This window comes from Ovis aries, chromosome 3 (genome assembly GCF_016772045.2).
Source record: "Ovis aries strain OAR_USU_Benz2616 breed Rambouillet chromosome 3, ARS-UI_Ramb_v3.0, whole genome shotgun sequence".
Taxonomy (NCBI): Eukaryota; Metazoa; Chordata; class Mammalia; order Artiodactyla; family Bovidae; genus Ovis; species Ovis aries.
The window spans coordinates 62,410,159-62,428,786 of NC_056056.1; the positions used below are offsets into that span (position 1 = coordinate 62,410,159).

General features: G+C 44.7%; 1 long non-coding RNA gene across 4 annotated transcripts in view; it reads left to right on the top strand.

Annotated features, from left to right (window-relative positions):
• The first annotated feature begins 853 nt into the window (after positions 1 to 853).
• LOC105606430 (uncharacterized) overlaps positions 854 to 18,628 on the top strand; it is a 48,145-nt gene continuing 30,370 nt past the window's right edge. For 2 of the 4 annotated variants that reach the window (XR_009599826.1, XR_009599828.1), the window contains exon 1: positions 854 to 17,389. This is a non-coding gene — a long non-coding RNA (uncharacterized LOC105606430). The remainder of the gene's footprint in view (positions 17,390 to 18,628) is intronic. The other 2 variants (XR_009599827.1, XR_006059192.2) reach the window with 1 other exon arrangement.

Consider the following 18,628-nt stretch of genomic DNA (forward strand, 5'->3'; position numbering starts at 1 on the left):
GTAAGAGCTGAAGGAACTGCTGAGGAAGAGGCTCCAGGTAACGGAGGCCCCCAAGGAGGTGAGCACCGGGGCCGAGCCGCGGAGGGACCACCAAGGGGGCGGTTCAGCTGGGACTGGGCTGGACGCCAGCCCCGCGAGGAGAGGGCTGCACCCGGCAGTGGTGGGGACTGAACACGGATCAAGGAAAGAGCGCAGATCCCTAGGAAGGCGACGAGCGGGGACTTGGGGGGTGGGGAGGGGCGGAACGACGGGCTCTGCCTCTTGCCCCGGGGCTCAACCTGGGGGTGGGGACGAGGATCCTTCCTAGGGACCCCACGCCCTGGGTGAAGCCGCAGGCCAGCTGGGAGACAGCCCTGCCCGCTCTGTAGTTCGCAGAATGACTCTCTCCCGTGCCAGGCACCTCAGGTTCTCGGCTTTTTGGCACCTCACTGCCCTTTTCTCTAAATAAGAAAATTAAGCAGCTCTTGCCGTGACGGTTTCCAAAAAGAAACACCAACGGCCCCTTAAGAGAAGACGTGCAGCCGCCCTCGGAATCAGAAAAACGGGGTCCACGCAATACGGGGATCCCAGGCGGATGCTGCTTGGTCGCAGGGACGCAGGTGTGGCTCGGGAAGGGGACTCGGCGCGCCCGTGTCCCAGGAGCACTGGACACACGTCCACGGTACGTCCACGCACGGGGCCCACGCACGGGGCCCACGCACGGTACGTCGACGCTCGGGACACACGTCCACAGTACGTTCACGCACGGGGCCCACGCACGGTACGTCGACGCTCGGGACACACGTCCACAGTACGTTCACGCACGGGGCCCACGCACGGCATGTCGACGCTCGGGCTTACGCACGGGTTTCGCACTCGAGGCTCGGCAGCTGTGTCCGCCCGGGAGGTAAGTTTACAGCGGTTCTCGTTAGCTGGTTGAAGAGGCAGACGAGGAGTGGATGGCGCGCGTTCTTGTAAGAAACGGGAGGCGTGGGGAGTGAGTGAGTGAGTGTGTGTGTGTGTGTGTGTGTGTGTGTGTGAGACAGTGACGGGCACACGGCTGTGCTTCGTTCGTGCCGTGTTTCACACGAGAAGGTTAAGGACGCGGGGAGCGCGACCGGGCGGTGGGCGGGCCGTGTCTGGAGGTCTCTCAGGGCATGCTGTTTTCTGTAACCACTTAAGTAACTGGCTTTTTTAAAACTTAATTTTCAGTGTAAAAGTCCAATGACCCGTTTTGTTTTGTTTTTCGTTTTTTGCATTTTTTAAAATTTTACTTTACAATACTGTATTGGTTTTGCCATACATTGACATGAATCCACCACGGGTGTACATGCGTTCCCAAACATGAACCCCCCTCCCACCTCCCTCCCCATAACATCTCTCTGGGTCATCCCCGTGCACCAGCCCCAAGCATGCTGCATCCTGCGTCGGACACAGACTGGCGATTCGATTCTTGCATGATAGTATACATGTTACAATGCCATTCTCCCAAATCATCCCACCCTCTCCCTCTCCCTCTGAGTCCAAAAGTCCGTGATACACATCTGTGTCTTTTTGCTGCCAATGACCCGTTTTGAGTGAAAGTCAGAAGCTGAGCCGCTGCTGCCTCTCGGGGCCACTGAGAGGGATCCTGAGTCCGCGCTCACCCGGCGGAGACGCCTGGGCTGAGGCGCGGCGCGGGAGGCAGCCTCTGAGCAGGCGGAGGAGGGGGAGGGGAGGAAACGGGGCGGTGCGGGGCAGGCCCCGGAGGAGGGAGGGGGAACCAGCGCCTCCGGCTGCCCGCGGCCCCTCCGCCACACCTCCGCCTATTCCTCACCCCAACTCGGCCGGACCTTCTCTCCTGGCCGGGCGTGTGGACCCTGGACAGCAGAGCTGGGCCGCCCTGCGGGCTCGGCCTGGGTGCGGGTGCGCTCTGTGTACGGTCGTAGACGCTGTCCTGACGCTTGTTTCAGACGCTGAGGCCTTCAACCCTCCATGCTGGATCGTGTTTGGCGGCCGCCCTCGGGGCGTCGTAGGGCAGCTCTGTGGCCTGAACGCTGACTGATCACGGGAAGAAGGGGCAGGCCCTGCAACACCACCAAGTTACCCACACTGTGGCACGTCCAGTACGTCCCTCTGAACTCAGCCCTTTAATACGCATCTTAAATGTGCGTCAGAGCCCTCAGTTCAGTTCAGTCGCTCAGTCGTGTCCGACTCTTGCGACCCATGAATCGCAGCACGCCACATCTCCCTGTCCATCTCCAACTCCCGGAGTTCACTCAGATTCACGTCTATCGAGTCAGTGATGCCATCCAGCCATCTCATCCGCTGTCGTCCCCTTCTCCTCCTGCCCCCAATCCCTCCCAGCATCAGAGTCTTTTCCAAAGAGTCAACTCTTCGCTTGAGGTGGCCAAAGCACTGGAGTTTCAGCTTTAGCATCATTCCTTCCAATAAACGTAAATCATACTGGGAATGACCTCGCAGCTGCTCGCCTGCCCCATCACAGAGTTATGTTTTTTCAGCGAACTCATCAAAGGACCTACTCTTTATTTATTTATTTCTTAAGTAATTTATGTATTTTTGGTTGTGATAGGACTTCGTTGCTTGCATGGATTTTCTCTAGTCGCCGGGAGCGGGGACTGACTGCTCTCTAGTTGCGGTGTGGTGGTTTCTCTTGTTCCTGAGCGTGGTCTCTGCAGGCGGCCTTAGTTGTTCTCAGCTTGTGGGATTTTCACGGAGCAGGGATGGAGCCTGCGTCTCCTGCATTGGCAGGCGGATTCTTTACCACTGAGCCCCCAGAGAAGCCCAGGACCTACAGTTCTGATCAAATGCTTCACAATCTTCTGTGGGGCCCACTGTCAATCCGCAGGGAGGTCTAGTGACATACCACAGGGCTCTGCCCAGTTGAGTATTCTATAATTCAGATGAAGGCGTCAAGGCATTAAATACCACATCTATCAATTGCTTAAAGCTTGGCCACACATGTAGATATAACAAGACGGCAGAATCACCGACACGCATTCCTCAAAGGAAGAGATTCATGCACAATTCAAGTGATTGTAGAACTGTATTTCCAGAAATGTGTGGTTTATTGTGTTTGACCAACCAGCATGACTGGGTTCTCCATAAGCAGGACATGACATAAGTAAGTCCCAAACTGCCAAGGTGAGTTCAGGGAGAGGGCCTCCCACCCCCAAAAGTCTAGCTGAAAGCAGGTACAGTGGTGGGGTCTGGGGAAGGGTTCGTGGCCACACAGCTGCCTTCAGGAATCAGGAGTGGGAGAGGACTCCCAGGTTGGCTAGGCAGGACTGGAAAGGCAGGCAGGCTTCCCTCAGTTTCAGACCAGGTGATTTCCAGGTGTTGGAATTAATCGTTTATTAATAGAAAAGGTCAGGTTGCATCAACCAGGTAAAATTGTAAAAATTGTTTTAAACTTTATATCCTCAAATCCCCAGAACTCTTTGTTCAAATGAAATCTTATCTGGAAACCTAGTATACAAACCAGATGAAAGAAGGGCTTTTCTTGAAACAGTAGTGGAAGCCCCCACAATCCACTGCCCTCTGGGTCTCCCAGACAAACAGGAGCTTCTATACTTTGTTTCTATAACAGCTAACAAGCCATCGGTGGGCTAGGGCCTGCTATTCTTAAATTCCTTGAGGGTCTTTTCAGAATGTTTAGACCCAGAAATGTATCCAGAATTGAAATCACAAAGTTTGGTCAAACCCTTCAGCGACTACACTCAGTCCTGTCCATCATACTCAGCTGAGGCTATGCTCCCAGAAAGCCTCAACATTTTGTTTTGGGCCCAGTGTATCCGATCTGCTCATTTCTCCTTTTACTTAGTCTAAGGACCACTGTCACGGGATGTCCCTAAGTGGCCACTTCACGGTCTTGGGGCTCCTGCCTCCTAAGCCACACAGCTGTCATGAAAGTGAAAGTTGTTCAGTTGTGTCCAACTCTGTGACTCCATAGACTGTGCAGTCCTTGGAATTCTCTAGGCTGGAATACTGGATTGGGTAGCCTTTCCCTTCTCCAGGGGATCTTCCCAATCCAGGGATCAAACCCAGGTCTCCCACATTGTGGGCGGATTCTTGACCAGCCTGAGGTATAATGGAAGCCCAGCTACAGCTGCCGTGATCTGCAGGAAAACCGGGTTCCATGGAGGTTAATTCACTCCTGCGTCTCAGTGAAAGGGCTTCTTATCCTCTCTCTCTTGATAGAAAAGCCTCACCTGATAGACAGTGGCTTTACCTCCTTCCTCTGAGGGCAGGATGGCCCCTAAATGCATTTTCCAGACTGCCCTGCAGCCAGGCCTGATCCTGAATGGGGATGCCCTCCTCCTTCCCATCTTTCTGAGAGCTGGGGTGTGGATGTGTTGACTTCAGTCTCTGGCCATGAAGACAGGAGCAAACTCTACAGGATGGAGGAAGAGGAGGAGGAGGTGGGGGCTCTGACCAGTCAAAGCTTCGGTGGACAGCCTGCCCACAGGAGAGAGAAGGAAACACTGTCTATTTAAGCCATTGTCACACGGAGGCTCTTATTATAATAGTCAACCTTTTCCTTGTAAACCTGTGGACTTATTTTTGGGAGGACACCAGTCTTCACCAGATTGCTTTCTAATCTGACATTCTATGAATGGATCATAGATTGAGCAGATGTTTCTGAGTGACCAAAAGCCAGTTCTGACTTTTGCTTATGGACATAATGGAAAAACAGAATTGGATTTACCCTGCCACCTAACATAGCTAGAAAACCAGACAAAACACAGGATATTGGAACATGGGCATCACAGAATGATTCTTGGGAGAAGGGGCCCTTTAGTGAGTGAGGGCTGCCATCACAGAGGACCACAAATGGGGCCTAAACACTATAAGTTTAATTTCCTGCAACTCTGGAGGCTGAAGGTCTGATATCAAGGTGTCAACAGGGCTGGTTCCTCTTGAGGCCTCTCTCCTTGGTGTAGACCACCATCCCCTCCTTGGGTCCTCACGTGGCTCCCTCAGGGCGCCTGTGTCTCGATCTCTTCCTGTTGGATTAGAGGCTACCCATATGACCTCATTTACCTGATTTACCACTTTATAGAGACATTACCAACAAAGTTCCGTCTAGTCAAAGCTATAGTTTTTCCAGTAGTCATGTATGGATGTGAGAGTTGGACCATAAAGAAAGCTGAGTGCTGAAGAATTGATGCTTTTGAATTGTGGCGTTGGAGAAGACTCTTGAGTCTTGAGAATCCCTTGGACTGCAAGGAGATCCAACCAGTCCATCCTAAAGGAAATCAGTCCTGAATATTCATTGGAAGGACTGATGGCTGAAGCTGAAACTCCAATACTTTGGCCACCTGATGCGAAGAACTGACTCATTGATAAAGACCCTGAGGCTGGGAAAGATGGAAGGCAGGAGGAGAAAGGGATGACAGAGGATGAGATGGTTGAATAGCATCACTGACTTGATGGACATGAGTCTGAGCAAGCTCCGGAAGTTGGTGATGGACAGGGAAGCCTGGTGTGCTGCAGTCCATGGAGTTGCAGAGTTGGACACATCTCAGTGACTGACTGACTGACCTTTTTACAGACCCTGCATCAAACACAGTCACATGCTTCAGCTGCATTGCATGATTTTCTTGTGTGTGTTTTGTGTTTATTAAGTTAAAAATATTTTGTAAATTTGCCTCTTTTTGAGCTGTAGGTTTTTTTGAAGTGTATTATTTAATTTCTGAATATTTAGTATTTTCCCGGGTATTCCTTCCATTACTGATAGCTAGTTTAATTCCTTTGTGGTCAGAGAACATACTTTACACAATTTCAGCCCTCTTAGGTTTATTCACTGAGGCTGATCTTATGGTAAAAAATGTTCTGTGTGAATGTGCTGTGTGCTCTTGAAGAGAATGTGTGTCCTCTCCTGGGGTTTGGAGTGACCTCTAAATGTCCATTAGATCAAACTGATTGATAGTGTTGTTTAAGTCTTCTTGAGCTTTGTAGATTTTTGTTGTATCATTTACCGAGAGAACCTTGTTGGCATTTCCTGTCACAGGGTGGGTTTATTCTTTTAACGTCTGTGGTATCTGCAGGTCTCAAGTTCTATCAGTTTTTTCATCATGTACTTTTACTTAGTTATTAGGTGCAAACACACATGGTTGATAGATTCTCCTGGTAAATCAGCCCCATTATCATTCAGAATGACCCCTTTATCCCTATGCAGGTCCTTGTTCTGAATTGACTTTGTCTTGGTTATGCTCCCCCCTGGTAGCTCAGAGGATAAAGAATCTGGCTGCAATGCAGGAGACCTGGGTTCAATCTCCGGGATGGGAAGCTCCCTGGAGGAGAAAACGGTAATCTACAGCAGTATTCTTGACTGGAGAATTCCTTGGACAGAGGAGCCTGGCGAGCTACAGTCCAGGGGTTACAAAGAGCTGGACACTACTGAGCGACTAACCCCTTGGGTTATGCTGCCATTTTAGTTTTTGTCTCATTCGTGTTTTCGGGAGATATATTTTTCCATCCTTTTACTCTGTCTTCATATTTAAAGTAGTGTTTTAGTAGACAGTGTATAACTGTATTTTACTTCTAAAATCCAACCTGACAGTCTCTGCCTGTTAACATTGGAGTGTTCTGACTGGTCACAACAATGTAATCAGATTTAAATCTACAGTCTTGCTAGTTTTCATCTGTTCGTTATTTCTTTTTTCTCCCTCTTTCCCTGACTGCTTTGGATTTGTTATTTTTCTGTTTTCCTAAAATAAAAAGGAATTTTATTTCCTTTTTGACTCCAGGCATACTTCTGTTTTAAAATTTTGTGATTGCTTTGGGTTTACAATATGTATATTTAGTTATCATTGATAATTAAGTCATTCTGGTGTTAAAGATACATATTATGCCTCTTCACTTGTTTTGTGCATTTTTATTATTCAAATATGCCAATTCTGCCCTCAGTCTCCAGGCTGCTGTTTTCATGTGTTTTTCTTCTGTGTGTGTCACAAAAGCCCATAGTCTGTTTTGGTTTTGCTTTAAACAATTGATTATCTTAAAGCAGTTTAAAAGATTTTTATATTGAAGTATATAGTTGGTTTACAGTATTGTGTGTGTTTTAGGTGTACAGCAAAGTGATTCAGAGATAAAATTATATCTGTTTTTTTTAGATTCTTTTTCTTTATATTACAAAATATTGAGTATAGTTCCTTGTGCTTTGTGGTAGGTCCATGTTGGTTATCTATTTTATACATAGTAGTATGATATCAAAGCACTTTTTAAACTAGAAAAAAAGATTTTAAGTTACATATTTACCATTTCCAGTTACTTTGTATAAATCTGAATTTCCTTTAGGTGTCATTTTCCCTCTGCCTGAATCACCCCCTTTAACATTTCATGTCATCCAGGTGTGTTAGTGGTGAAATTTTTCAGCTGTTGCTTGTCTTAATGTCTCTCTTTTGCCTATATTTTTGAAAGATATTTCTACTGGCATGGGATTCTAGGTTCTTTTTTCATTTAGCATTTGAAAAGGTATTGTCTGTTGGTTGGCATTGTTCTCGATGAGATCTTTGTTTATTCTTAACCTAGTTTCTCTAGTAATAGGGAAAAACCTCTTAATAGAATTAACTTGTATTCTATGTTAGTCATTAAAGGGATGTTCACTATAAGCCTAAATTCTACATAATGGCCCATCTCTGGGAACCCCACCTCCCAGGTAATGAGCAGTAAGCTAAAATACCTTCCAGGAACCCTCCTGACCAGGCCTACCTGTGAGTGACTGTAGGAGGATGAAATTCACATGTTCCCTCTGGAGGCTGATGGGAATCTAGAAGTGTCTGACTTTACTCCCTCCCCTTTGGTATAAAAGGGGCCTGCATTCTAACTCAGGCAAGATGGTTCTTTGGGGCACAAGTCTTCTCAGTGTGCTGGCTTTCCAGATAAAGTCACTACTCCTTGTCCCAACAACTCGTCTCTTGATTTATTGACCCGTTGTATTGAGAGCAGGATGAGCATGAGCTTGGTAACACCACCATTCAGACTCCTTGGAGTGTTGAAGATGTTTCCTTCTTCAAGCATCTTTTTTTTTAAATTAGTTAATTTATTTTAATTGGAGTCTCTTTATTTTACAATATTGTGGTGGGTTTTGCCATACATTGACATGTGTACCCCCATCCTGAACCCCCCTCCCGCCCCATTCCATCTCTCTGGGTTGTCCCAGAGCACCAGCTTTGGGTGCCCTGCTTCATGCATTGAACTTGCACTGGCCACCTATTTTACATACAGTAATATATGTTTCAGTGCCATTCTCTCAAATCATCCTACCCTTGCCTTCTCTGACATAGTCTAAAAGTCTGTTCTTTACATCTGTTTCTGTTTTGCTGCCTTGCATATAGTGTCGTCATTACCATCTTTCTAAATTCCATATATATGTTTAATATATTGTATTAATGTTTCTATTTCTGACTTACTTTCGCTGTATGTAATAAGCTCCAGTTTCATCCACCTCATTAGAACTGACTCAAATGCATTCTTTTATTATAGCTGAGTAATATTTCATTGCGTATATATGCCACAGCTTCCTTATCCATTTGTCTGCTGATGGACGTCTAGGTTGCTTTCATGTCCTGCTGCTAAGTCACTTCAGTCGTGTCCGACCCCATAGACGGCAGCCCACCAGGTTCCCCCGTCCCTGGGATTCTCCAGGCAAGAACACTAGAGTGGGTTGCCATTTCTTTCTCCAGTGCATGAAAGTGAAAAGTGAAAGTGAAGTCGCTCAGTCGTGTCCGACTCTTTGTGACCTCATGGACTGCAGCCCACCAGGCTCCTCCGTCCATGGGATTTTCCAGGCAAGAGTACTGGAGTGGGGTGCCATTGCCTTCTCTGTTTCATGTCCTAGATGTTGTAAATAGTGCTGTGATGAACATTGGGGTACACGTGTCTCTTTCAATTCTGGTTTCCTTGATGTGTATGCCCAGCAGTTCGATTGCTGGCTCATATGGCAGTTCCATTTCCAGTTTTTTAAGGAATCTCCACTCTGTTACTCATAGTGGCTGTACCAGTTTGCATTCTCACCAACAGTGTAAGAAGGTGCCCTTTTCTCCACACCCTCTTCCACATTTATTGTTTATAGACTTTTGGATGGTGGCCATTCTGACCAGCATGAGATGATACCTCGTGGTAGTTTTGATTTGCCTTTCTGTAATAATGAGTGATGTTGAGCATCTTTTCATGTTTATTAGCCATCTGTATTTCTTCTTTGCAAGCATCTTTTTCTTTTATTTTTTTTAAATTTAAATTTATTTAATTGGAGGGTAATTACTTTACAATATTGTATTGGTTTGCCATACATCAACATGAATCTAGCACAGGTGTACACGTCTCTTTTTAAAGCTAGTATTTTTCCCGTGTGGAGTAACATCTTAAACACTGTAGTCAACAAATCCACAGGGAAATAGGGAAAGGGGAGTAAAAATGAAATCTGGGGCAGGCCCTGGCTTTGATTCAGAGGCTGTTTGCCTTCCGCTCCTGTTCTCTGACATAAGGGGCTTGATAAGCTATTTCCTGATGCCCAGGAACGTGACCCTCAGTTCACTGCTTCCTGGAGGCATTCTTTCTGTGCAGCAGCCTGTGTTGATGCATAAGACGTTCAGAGACAGGTATTGTGGACAGAAAGCTTCACTGTTCGCTTGGAAAGACTCAGAAGTGCCAGGTTTCCTTTGCCCGGCATGGCCACCATCACAGGGGGAGACAGGTCAGACCAGACTCTGACTCCTGTTCCACCTCCATGAGTGCAGGTCTCTCTTCCCTGGACCTCACTTCACCCTCTTTGCTGATCTGTCTGGTGGGGTAGCAGCCCAGCCTGCCTGCTTCCCAAAGTTCAAATAGAAGCCCGAGTCTCGAGAGCTACTGGGAGTGGGAGGCCTCAGAAGGAGCAACTGTAGTAAGCCATGAGGGGCCGTGCAGTGGGCTGTGCCCTGGGGTGGTTTACTTGTTTGGTCGGCTCTTCCCTGGGAGCCCGGACAGGAGAACTGAAGGTCTGGGACCACGCGGCTCTGTGGTGGGCGACCCCAGCCTGTGATGACTCTGCCCACACAAGTGACAGTTTCCACAGAGGCAGGAATTGAAGCAAAGACTGCTTGGGATTCCCTCACAGAGGCACAGGCCATGTACAGGCACCTGAGAGCAAGTTGGTTGGCCTTGTGGAGGACCTTGACTTCGAACCACAGTTGGACAGGCCTGGGGAAGCAGAACCTGAGCACAAACCAGTTAATGAAGGGCAGTTGTCGAGGCCATACAAAGTAGGCGGAACAGAGCTGAGGACTCAGCTTCAAGAGCTGAGACTCTGCTTAGTGAGAACATAGTGTCAGGCACCAAGCCTGCCCAGTGGCCAGCCACAGTCAGGCATCAGGTGGGCATCTGTGTCCGTGACCCTGTGGACTCCTGACCCCAGTGCTCTGACCACTGCTTCTGGTGGACTTGCTGCAGACAGAGCCGTGTCAACCTGTGAGAACTGAAGTCATCTTAATTTTTTGCCTCCAGAGGTGACTGCTGGCTCCGGTGATGTGTTTAACAGAAGGGATGGTCTTGCCACTCTTCCTTGCCTCCAGCCTTAAAGTGTGATGCCTGCTCTGGGTTGCTGTTTGTGGGCCCCCTTTATCAAATTGAGGACGTTTCCTTCTATTCAGTGTTCTAAGAATCTTATCTTTTTTAAAAATATTGAAGATGCTATATTTTAACAATATTTTCTGATTCTAGAGGGATGACATGATTTTTAATGTTCATGCTTTGAGTTACACTGGTTAATTTCCTCCTGTTAAAACATCATTGCATTCCTGGATATGAGGAACTGTCTTTTTAAATACATTTTTCTGGATTTAGTTTGTTAGTAACCTGTTTAGGATTTTTGTATCTTTGCTTATATACGAGATTAGATTATTTTGTCCTTTCTCAAAATGTTTTTATTAGGCTTCATTATTAAGGTTGTTAAGGTGTGTAGTTGCATGAGTTTTACAGACTTCTGTAGCCACATCATCCCCACACACTGCAGACCTGAGGTGCCTGCACCAGCTGTTGGTTTCTTCCTGCCCCTGAGGCCAGGTTGCCCCCCAGCAAGGCTGTCTTCATCCTATAGAAGTGATGCCTTCTATAGAGAACATAGCTGAACAGCAAGGAGGGCCTGGCAACCCACTCCAGTATTCTTGCCTGGAGGATCCCCGTGGCCAGAGGAGCCCAGCGGGCTATAGTCCATGGGGTCACAGTCAGACACAACTGAGTAATTAAGAACGGCATAGCACAGCTGCACAGCAGCTTTTGGTTGAATGCACATAATGTACCTTTACCTGTCAGGACAGAAAAATTTAATGCTTTCTTGTAAAGTGACATAGCAGATTTTAAAACACTTTTGCCTAAGAAAATTTATTGTGATTACTGGTTTGGGCCTAAATCTACCATATTACTAAATGCTTTTTGACTGTCATATCTGTTTTATTTAGTTTCCTTCTGGGTTATCATTTATCAGGCTAGTTTTCCTTTTGCTGGCTGGAAAGGCACTTTGTCCCCACACTTATGTGCTCTTCCTGCCTCTCAGTTATGGTTACGGTGTACGGGGATCTCTGCCTGCTCCCAGTTAACACAAGGCCCTCCTACTCCATTCATTCCACTCCCAACTGGCATGCCACTGAAGTCTTGAACTTTAGTTCCCTCTGTATTTCTAGCTCCAGAGGACATTTTCAGGGTTTTACACAGCCATTATTCATTTAGGTTGATCCATGCCACTTTTTTTTTTTTTTTTTTTTACTATATATTCCTTTCTGCCTCAGTGTTATTTAAACACTACCTGGTTATTCTCCTGTGCATGCTGTGGTAGGAACTACTGGCATGGGCTTCAGTCTGAGTTTTCCTGCCCATGGTCTGGCTCATCCCTTATTACACCCTTCCCTCTACTCTGGAATGAGTATCTGACTGCATGAGTCAGACCTCTCCGTGACTCCTCCTGCTCAATGGGTTAGGTTTATGAACTCCTTGTTTTTTCCCTGCCTCCCTCTAAACCCCCACCCTCACTCACATCCTGCCCCCCAGGTTTCCCTGATCCTCTGTTCACACCAAGCTGCTTCCCCAGGTGCCCAGGCTTCCCTGTACCCAGGTCACCTTCTTCCCCTCCTACATCTGAAGCTGCTTCAGTCCTTCAAGGCCAGTCACCTCGGTGCTTTCTTGTGCTTCCTGGGCAGGAGCCTTTCTGAGAGAGGCTGCTCCACAGGGACCTCATCGGTTTGTGCCCCCATTTCCTATCCAAATAGGAAAACAGGACTTAAAACAGTTCATCTTCCAGATGGGGGTAGTAATCTTCCACATAATGCTTAGAACCTGGAATCAGAATGTGTGTGAAAGAACTTAAAAATTCAGTCCTTGGTATGAAGGTTAGTGGTTGGCAGTCAAAGACAATTATGTTTCAAATGCTTTATAATAAAAATAATAAAACAGGTCTAGCTTTATTTTATTCCCTGAAATTTATTGCTTCAAGCATCAGTGGATAATACCTCACTCTGTAACCTTGGAGAACTAATACGCTTTTTGAGAAGCTGAGCTTCATCCAGGCAGACCTCACTGTATTGTGCAGGTGTGTGTTCTTTACACACTGAAGGCATGTGGCAGCCCTTTGTCAAGCAGGTGTGTCGGCGCCATTTTTCCCACAGCATTTGCTCACTTTGTGTGTCTGTCACATTTTGGTAATTCTCATAGTGTTTCAAACTTTTTCATTATTACATTTGTTATGGTGATCTGTGATCAGAGATCTTAATGTTACTACCACAGCTTGCTGAGGGCTCGGGATGGTTAGCATTTTTTAGCAACTGAGTATTAACTAAGGTATGTGTAATGGTTTTCTTAGATATAAGCTATTGCACACTTCACAAAAACACTGCACAGTGAAAACATAGCTTTTGTATGCACTCCAAAAACAGTTCATGTGACTTACTTTATTTCAATACTGACTATATTGGATGGGTGGTCTGGATCTGAGCCTGCACTGTCTCTGAGGTCTGCCTGTACTGTAGTTGTTTAAACAGTATTTTTTCTTTGCCATGCAGCTCTTCTAAAGTAGAATTTTACATGGAGTCACAGATACATGAAGCAGATACAGGACTCGCACTGTGGGCATGCACACGTGGTGAGCCTCCTTCACAGCAGAGTCACCAGCAGCACAGGCGCCAGCCCTTCTGTTCAGCTCAGGGTCTGAGGTAGATGTCCATGATCTTTTCAACTAGGAACTTGAATAACTTTTTGTAACATGCCAACAACCACTGTGGCACTTAAAAGTAACTTTATTATGGTTCAGGATAGCTGTTTATACACAGTTTGATATCATAGGCTACAAACAACACCCACTCGCGTCAGGTCACTGAGCTTGCCGCGTCGCTCCTGGGCTAAGGCTCAGCGCTGCAGCACTGGCCGGGCTCGGGAGGCCAGGCTACCTGGCTGCGAGGACTCACCGGCTCTCCTGCTCCCACCTTCCAGAGGCTGGGCATTACTGATCCTGAGAAGAAAGTGCAGAGCTTTTTCTGTGATACTTATAACTTATGTTACTAAAGTTCTAAAGGGCTAAGAGACATTTGTGAACTTTAGATTAAAAATGGAATTTAAAGTGTTGGTCCGGATAAGCTGTGCTACAAAAGGAAAGGTTTCTTTTGCAACTTAAACAGAAATTTGTGAAAAATACACTGCTCAGAATCTGACATCTGCCATGTAAAATACTCTGTTGTCTGAGAAGTACTGATCATCCACCTCTGTTTTAAAATAACTCAAACATAGTTCTGATAAAGTGTTTAAGATCAATATACAAAAAGAAAAGTTAAAGTGACTTAAATACAGTTTAGTAAATATGTAGATACATTTTATTTGTCAAGAGTAAATATCAGTTTCATTTAGAATATTCAGGTACAAAAAGTGAAAACTTAATGAACGTTAAGAAAAAGTTAGAAGCCATTAAATTGTTCTTCAAATGCTAAGGCACTGAATTCAAATATCCTTTACAATATGAATTACCTACATTTTTATCTTTAATATTAGATGTTCATAGCTATTTTCTTAAATATTTTTAGTAAGATGATTTAACTTTATTTACCCTGGAAGACAGTTTTAAACAATTATGTAATACAGACTGATGCACACAGTGTGAGGACACCCAGTTCTAAAGTTACTTATCACTAGAAAAGGGCTTATTTACCTGAGTGTTTCTGCTCTTAAACATATCACAACATATGGACCACAATGCTGATGCACATATTATGTAATCTGATACAGAAGCTTAGGATCATGTTTCCAACTGGATAATTGTATCAAAACTTTAAAAGTTTTGAGCTGCTGGAGTTTCAGGTACATAATACATTTTAAAACATATTCCCCAAAGATTACCTTTACATACCTTTGGTATGTACACAAAAGATTCATCTTGGAATATATATGCAATCAGAGCCTAATATATATGAGTCCTGTATTTTCAAAGCCACCAACAGACACTCTTGTCACAGTATAGTGACAGACAGTGGGCATCAGGGGAAATTATCTCAATTCGTCACAAACTTATCTTAAACTACTAACAGTGAATAAGTAATACCATCCAGTCTGGCTTATATATTGACCTCATACTTAAAAGTATTTTCCCATAAATGGCAGTAACTGTGGCCATTTGCCAGATAAAGAATAAGTAGTACAGCATAAATGATACATCAAATAAAAACAGCAAGAAAATCAAAGCATACTTCTAACATTTTAATAGCTTTTGCTTGTGATGACCTTCTGTGATCTGGAACCTTTGTTTTACATAAAATTGGAGCTGGAAAGAGAAAAAAAACCTTTTGTTTGGTACAATAGAAAACTATATAGGAAATAAAAATCACTTCTTTTACAAAGTTTTTACAGATACACATCTAGTATATGATAGGATATCTAGCTGTGAGACTCTGGAAAAGAAAAACACCAACATTTCTTGAGGGTATATTTTTCTGAGCTCTTAAACTGTGGGCTTGGCCCTGATTTTGCGAACAGCAGCCCATACCTTATTTTCACAAGGTGACTATAAAGGTTTTTCAAGCATGGAATGAAGTGGGGGAGTCCAAGTCTAGTAAAACTGGACTAAGTCGAGATGATGAGAAGGTGAAAGGCCCCTTAGCTTTATAATTCAAGACACACTGAAAAGAAGTCATACATTATATGTAAACAGTTGGCCCTCTGGATCTGAAGGTTCCACACCTGACTGAGGATCGAAAGTATTTGGGAAAAAAATTCCAGAAAGTTCCAAAAAACCAAACTTGAATGTGCCACTTGCTGGCATGTATCTCCCTAGCACTTATATTCTGTTCGCATTGAATTAGGTGTTAGAAAAAACCTGGAAATGATTTAACATGTACAGGAGAATGTGTATAGGTTCTGTGCAAAAACTATGCATTTGATATGAGGGACTTGAGCAGCAGTGGATTTTGGTGTCTTCCTGGAACCAGCCCCCCACAGATAATAGGGTGGTTTATTTTTTTAAATTCAGTGTATTCATTTTTTCTACAAATAATGGCATGCCTTTTTGGTATCAGGCACTGTTCTAGGAACTGAGGGTGGATACATCAGCCAACAAAACAGATCCACTGCCTGGAAGAGCTTATGTTAAAAGATTATACATGAGAATTCCTTCTTCCCACAAACCTAATGTCCACAGGCCAATTAAATCCACTCCAAACCCTGTGGATTTAACACTCCATAGTTCAAAAGTGGAAAGCTATCACAGGCAATGTTATATTTTCCTAACTTTTTGAAGGTGACTTATAAACAATTCTGATAATACCGGTTTGAAATACAATATGGTGATAAAAGAAACCCAAGGACTGCCTTGTGAGGCCCAGGAGAATCTGAGCTGCCACAAGGCGGGCTGGATGCTCAGCAGAGCGTGCAAACAGGCAAAGTGAGGAGGACATTCAAGGGGAAGAAATACATTAAAAAAATACAAAGGAGGGAAAACCACCTTATTTTCTAAGACTTTGGTTACACTGATTTAAACACATACCCCAGACCTACAAGCCTTGGCGCCATCCTCCACCTGTTATCAAGGCCGCCCTGGCGCACGGGGTCCCTCTCTACCTTCCTCTGCATCTTTACGTCCACCAATCGTTTCACAAGCTCTGACATCAAAGCACAGGAGTTCCAATCGATAGCTCGGTTCCCTTATTAAAATAAAAATTCTCACAAAATCATTAGCGGAATTTGTTTAAAAGAAGTAAACCTAAGAATTAATTTTTTATCAAGTGTTATCTTATGTCTCTAATTTCCCCAGCAAAGTATATAGCTTCTGTCAGGCATGAAAGTCGACAGAACTGACAAGAGGTCAGTAGTTATTGGACATGTCCTGGAGTGGACAGTGCCCTCAGGTCACAGACCCTCACACGTTGTGGCAAATTGTGTTGTGGTTCACTCACACATTCATTCAAACATTCACTCAGATGTGCACAGAGCACTAGACACGTGGCAGGTGCCCTTCTAGCTGCTGGGGAATCCGCATACCGGGAAGGACCAGGGCTCTGCTCTCAAGGAGCTTTTTGTTTCAGTGCAGGAGACAGAGGGGAATAAGGAGACAGGGCAAAGAGCCGTGAAGAGGGGGCACTGAGGCTGGAGGGGTCAGACCAGGGGAAGGGCTTACTTCTTGCGGTCTTTGTCCTTCCTCAGGTTACTGCCTGGGGTCATAAAGGTCTGGTTCTGGTATATCTCAGAGGTAGCTTTCTTCTTGGAGAAAGCCATGATTTCTTCTTCCAGAAGTCTTCTCTTCTCTTCCAGCCTCAGCTTCTCCTCTTGGTGGACTCTTTTAAGGTGCTCAAACTTGGCCTGGAGCTGCGAAGCCAAGTGAGATTCTTGCTGAGGATGCTGTGTGGCAGCACACACCCACGCCTCTTGGCGCTGCAGCCCTGCTCAGGCTGCCTGTACAGCAACCAGGCAGATGGTCACATGTGGAACTGCTTTAACAGTAACTGAAATGAGCTCCCATGCAAAAACACATGAGCAAAACAAAAACAGCCTCACAAACCTACCTCAGTTTTTTAAACATTTGACCTCTTCTTAGAGTTTCTCTTTAGTTGCTCTACACATTTTCACCAAAAAGCCTCTTCAAATAAAGTTTCTAAAACTGTTCTTAATAAAAGTGAGGGACATAAATTATAGAATTGAGTTATCAGAAATAGGGGAAAAAGTCCATCTTTTCCAAATAAATTTACCATGTACTAGTGAAATAGCTGTTGGTTACACTGGTGAACCTGTGTGGAAAGCAGTGTCAATTTAAATCAAGAACCTTAAAAATCTGTTGTGTTTTTCCACAGTCATTCACCTTCTTGAAATCTGAACTAAATCAAACACTGTTGAAGATATATGTCACAGTCAGCTCTGTATCTGTGATTCAGCTGAGTGTGGACAGCGCAGTCTTGTGGACTTAGTAAGTGAAAACACCCACCTATAAATGGGCTTATGCAGCTCACTCCCCAGTGGTTTAAGGGTTAGCTGCCCTCACCGTAGTAGGATCTACACCATAATTAAGAAAAAAAACCTTTGTCTCTAAGAGAAATAACACTTTAAAATTCATTTATGCTAAATATACTCGATGCAGTCATTAAAATGAGTTTTGCCAAAGTTTAGAGATTTCATATTTCCCTGGTTTAATTGTTTATCTGAAAAAAAAAAAAAATCTAGGGACTTTAGCAGGTTCCTTATGAATCAGCCGTGTGCCAAGAACACAAGAACAGCATCTAGAATCTGCATCAAAAAGTCACTTTTTTAGGTGGGGGTGATTCTGGGTCTGGTTTCATTTTCTATTTTCAGCTCTGGGCAGCAACCTAATGTGTATACAAAAAGTAGGACTTGGTTTATAGAAAAGATGGCATATGATCACTGAGGAAATACTTTGCTAAAAACTAGAGGCTGAGGGCAGAGACAGCAGAGAGCTACGCTGCTTCCTAATAAAATTCAATGCTCTGGATACAGAGCAGCTGTCTACTGAGCCAGCAAACCTCACAGAAGAGTTTAGGCAGAGACAGAATAGTGTTGAACAGGTGAGGTGAGGCCCAAAGACTCTTGTATTCCTGAGACTGTCACTTCCAGAGAGATCAGTGCCTTAGCATCTGCATGTGCCTTTATATATATATATTACATAGAGCTAGGACATGGAAGCAACCTAGGTGTCCATCGGCAGATGAATGGATAATGAAGTTGTGGTACATAAACACAATGGAATATTACTCAGCTATAAAAAAGAATGCATTTGAGTCAGTTCTAATGAGGTGGATGAAACTGGAGCCTATTATACAGAGTGAAGTAAGTTAGAAAGACAACACAGATACTGTATATTAACATATATGGAATTTAGGAAGATGGTAACGATGATCCTATATGCAAGGCAGCAAAAGAGTCAAAGATGTAAAGAACAGACTTTTGGACTCTGTGGGAGAAAGCAAGAGTGGGACGATTTGAGAGAATAGCATTGAAACATGTAAAATATGTAAATAGATGACCAGTGCAAATTCAGTGCATGAAGCAGGGCATTCAACGCTGGGGCTCTGGGACAAGCCAGAGGGATAGGGTAGGGAAGGAGGGGGTTCAGGATTCATATCAATGTATGGCAAAAACCACCACAATACTGTAAAGTAATTGTCCTTCAATTAAAATAAATTAATTTAAA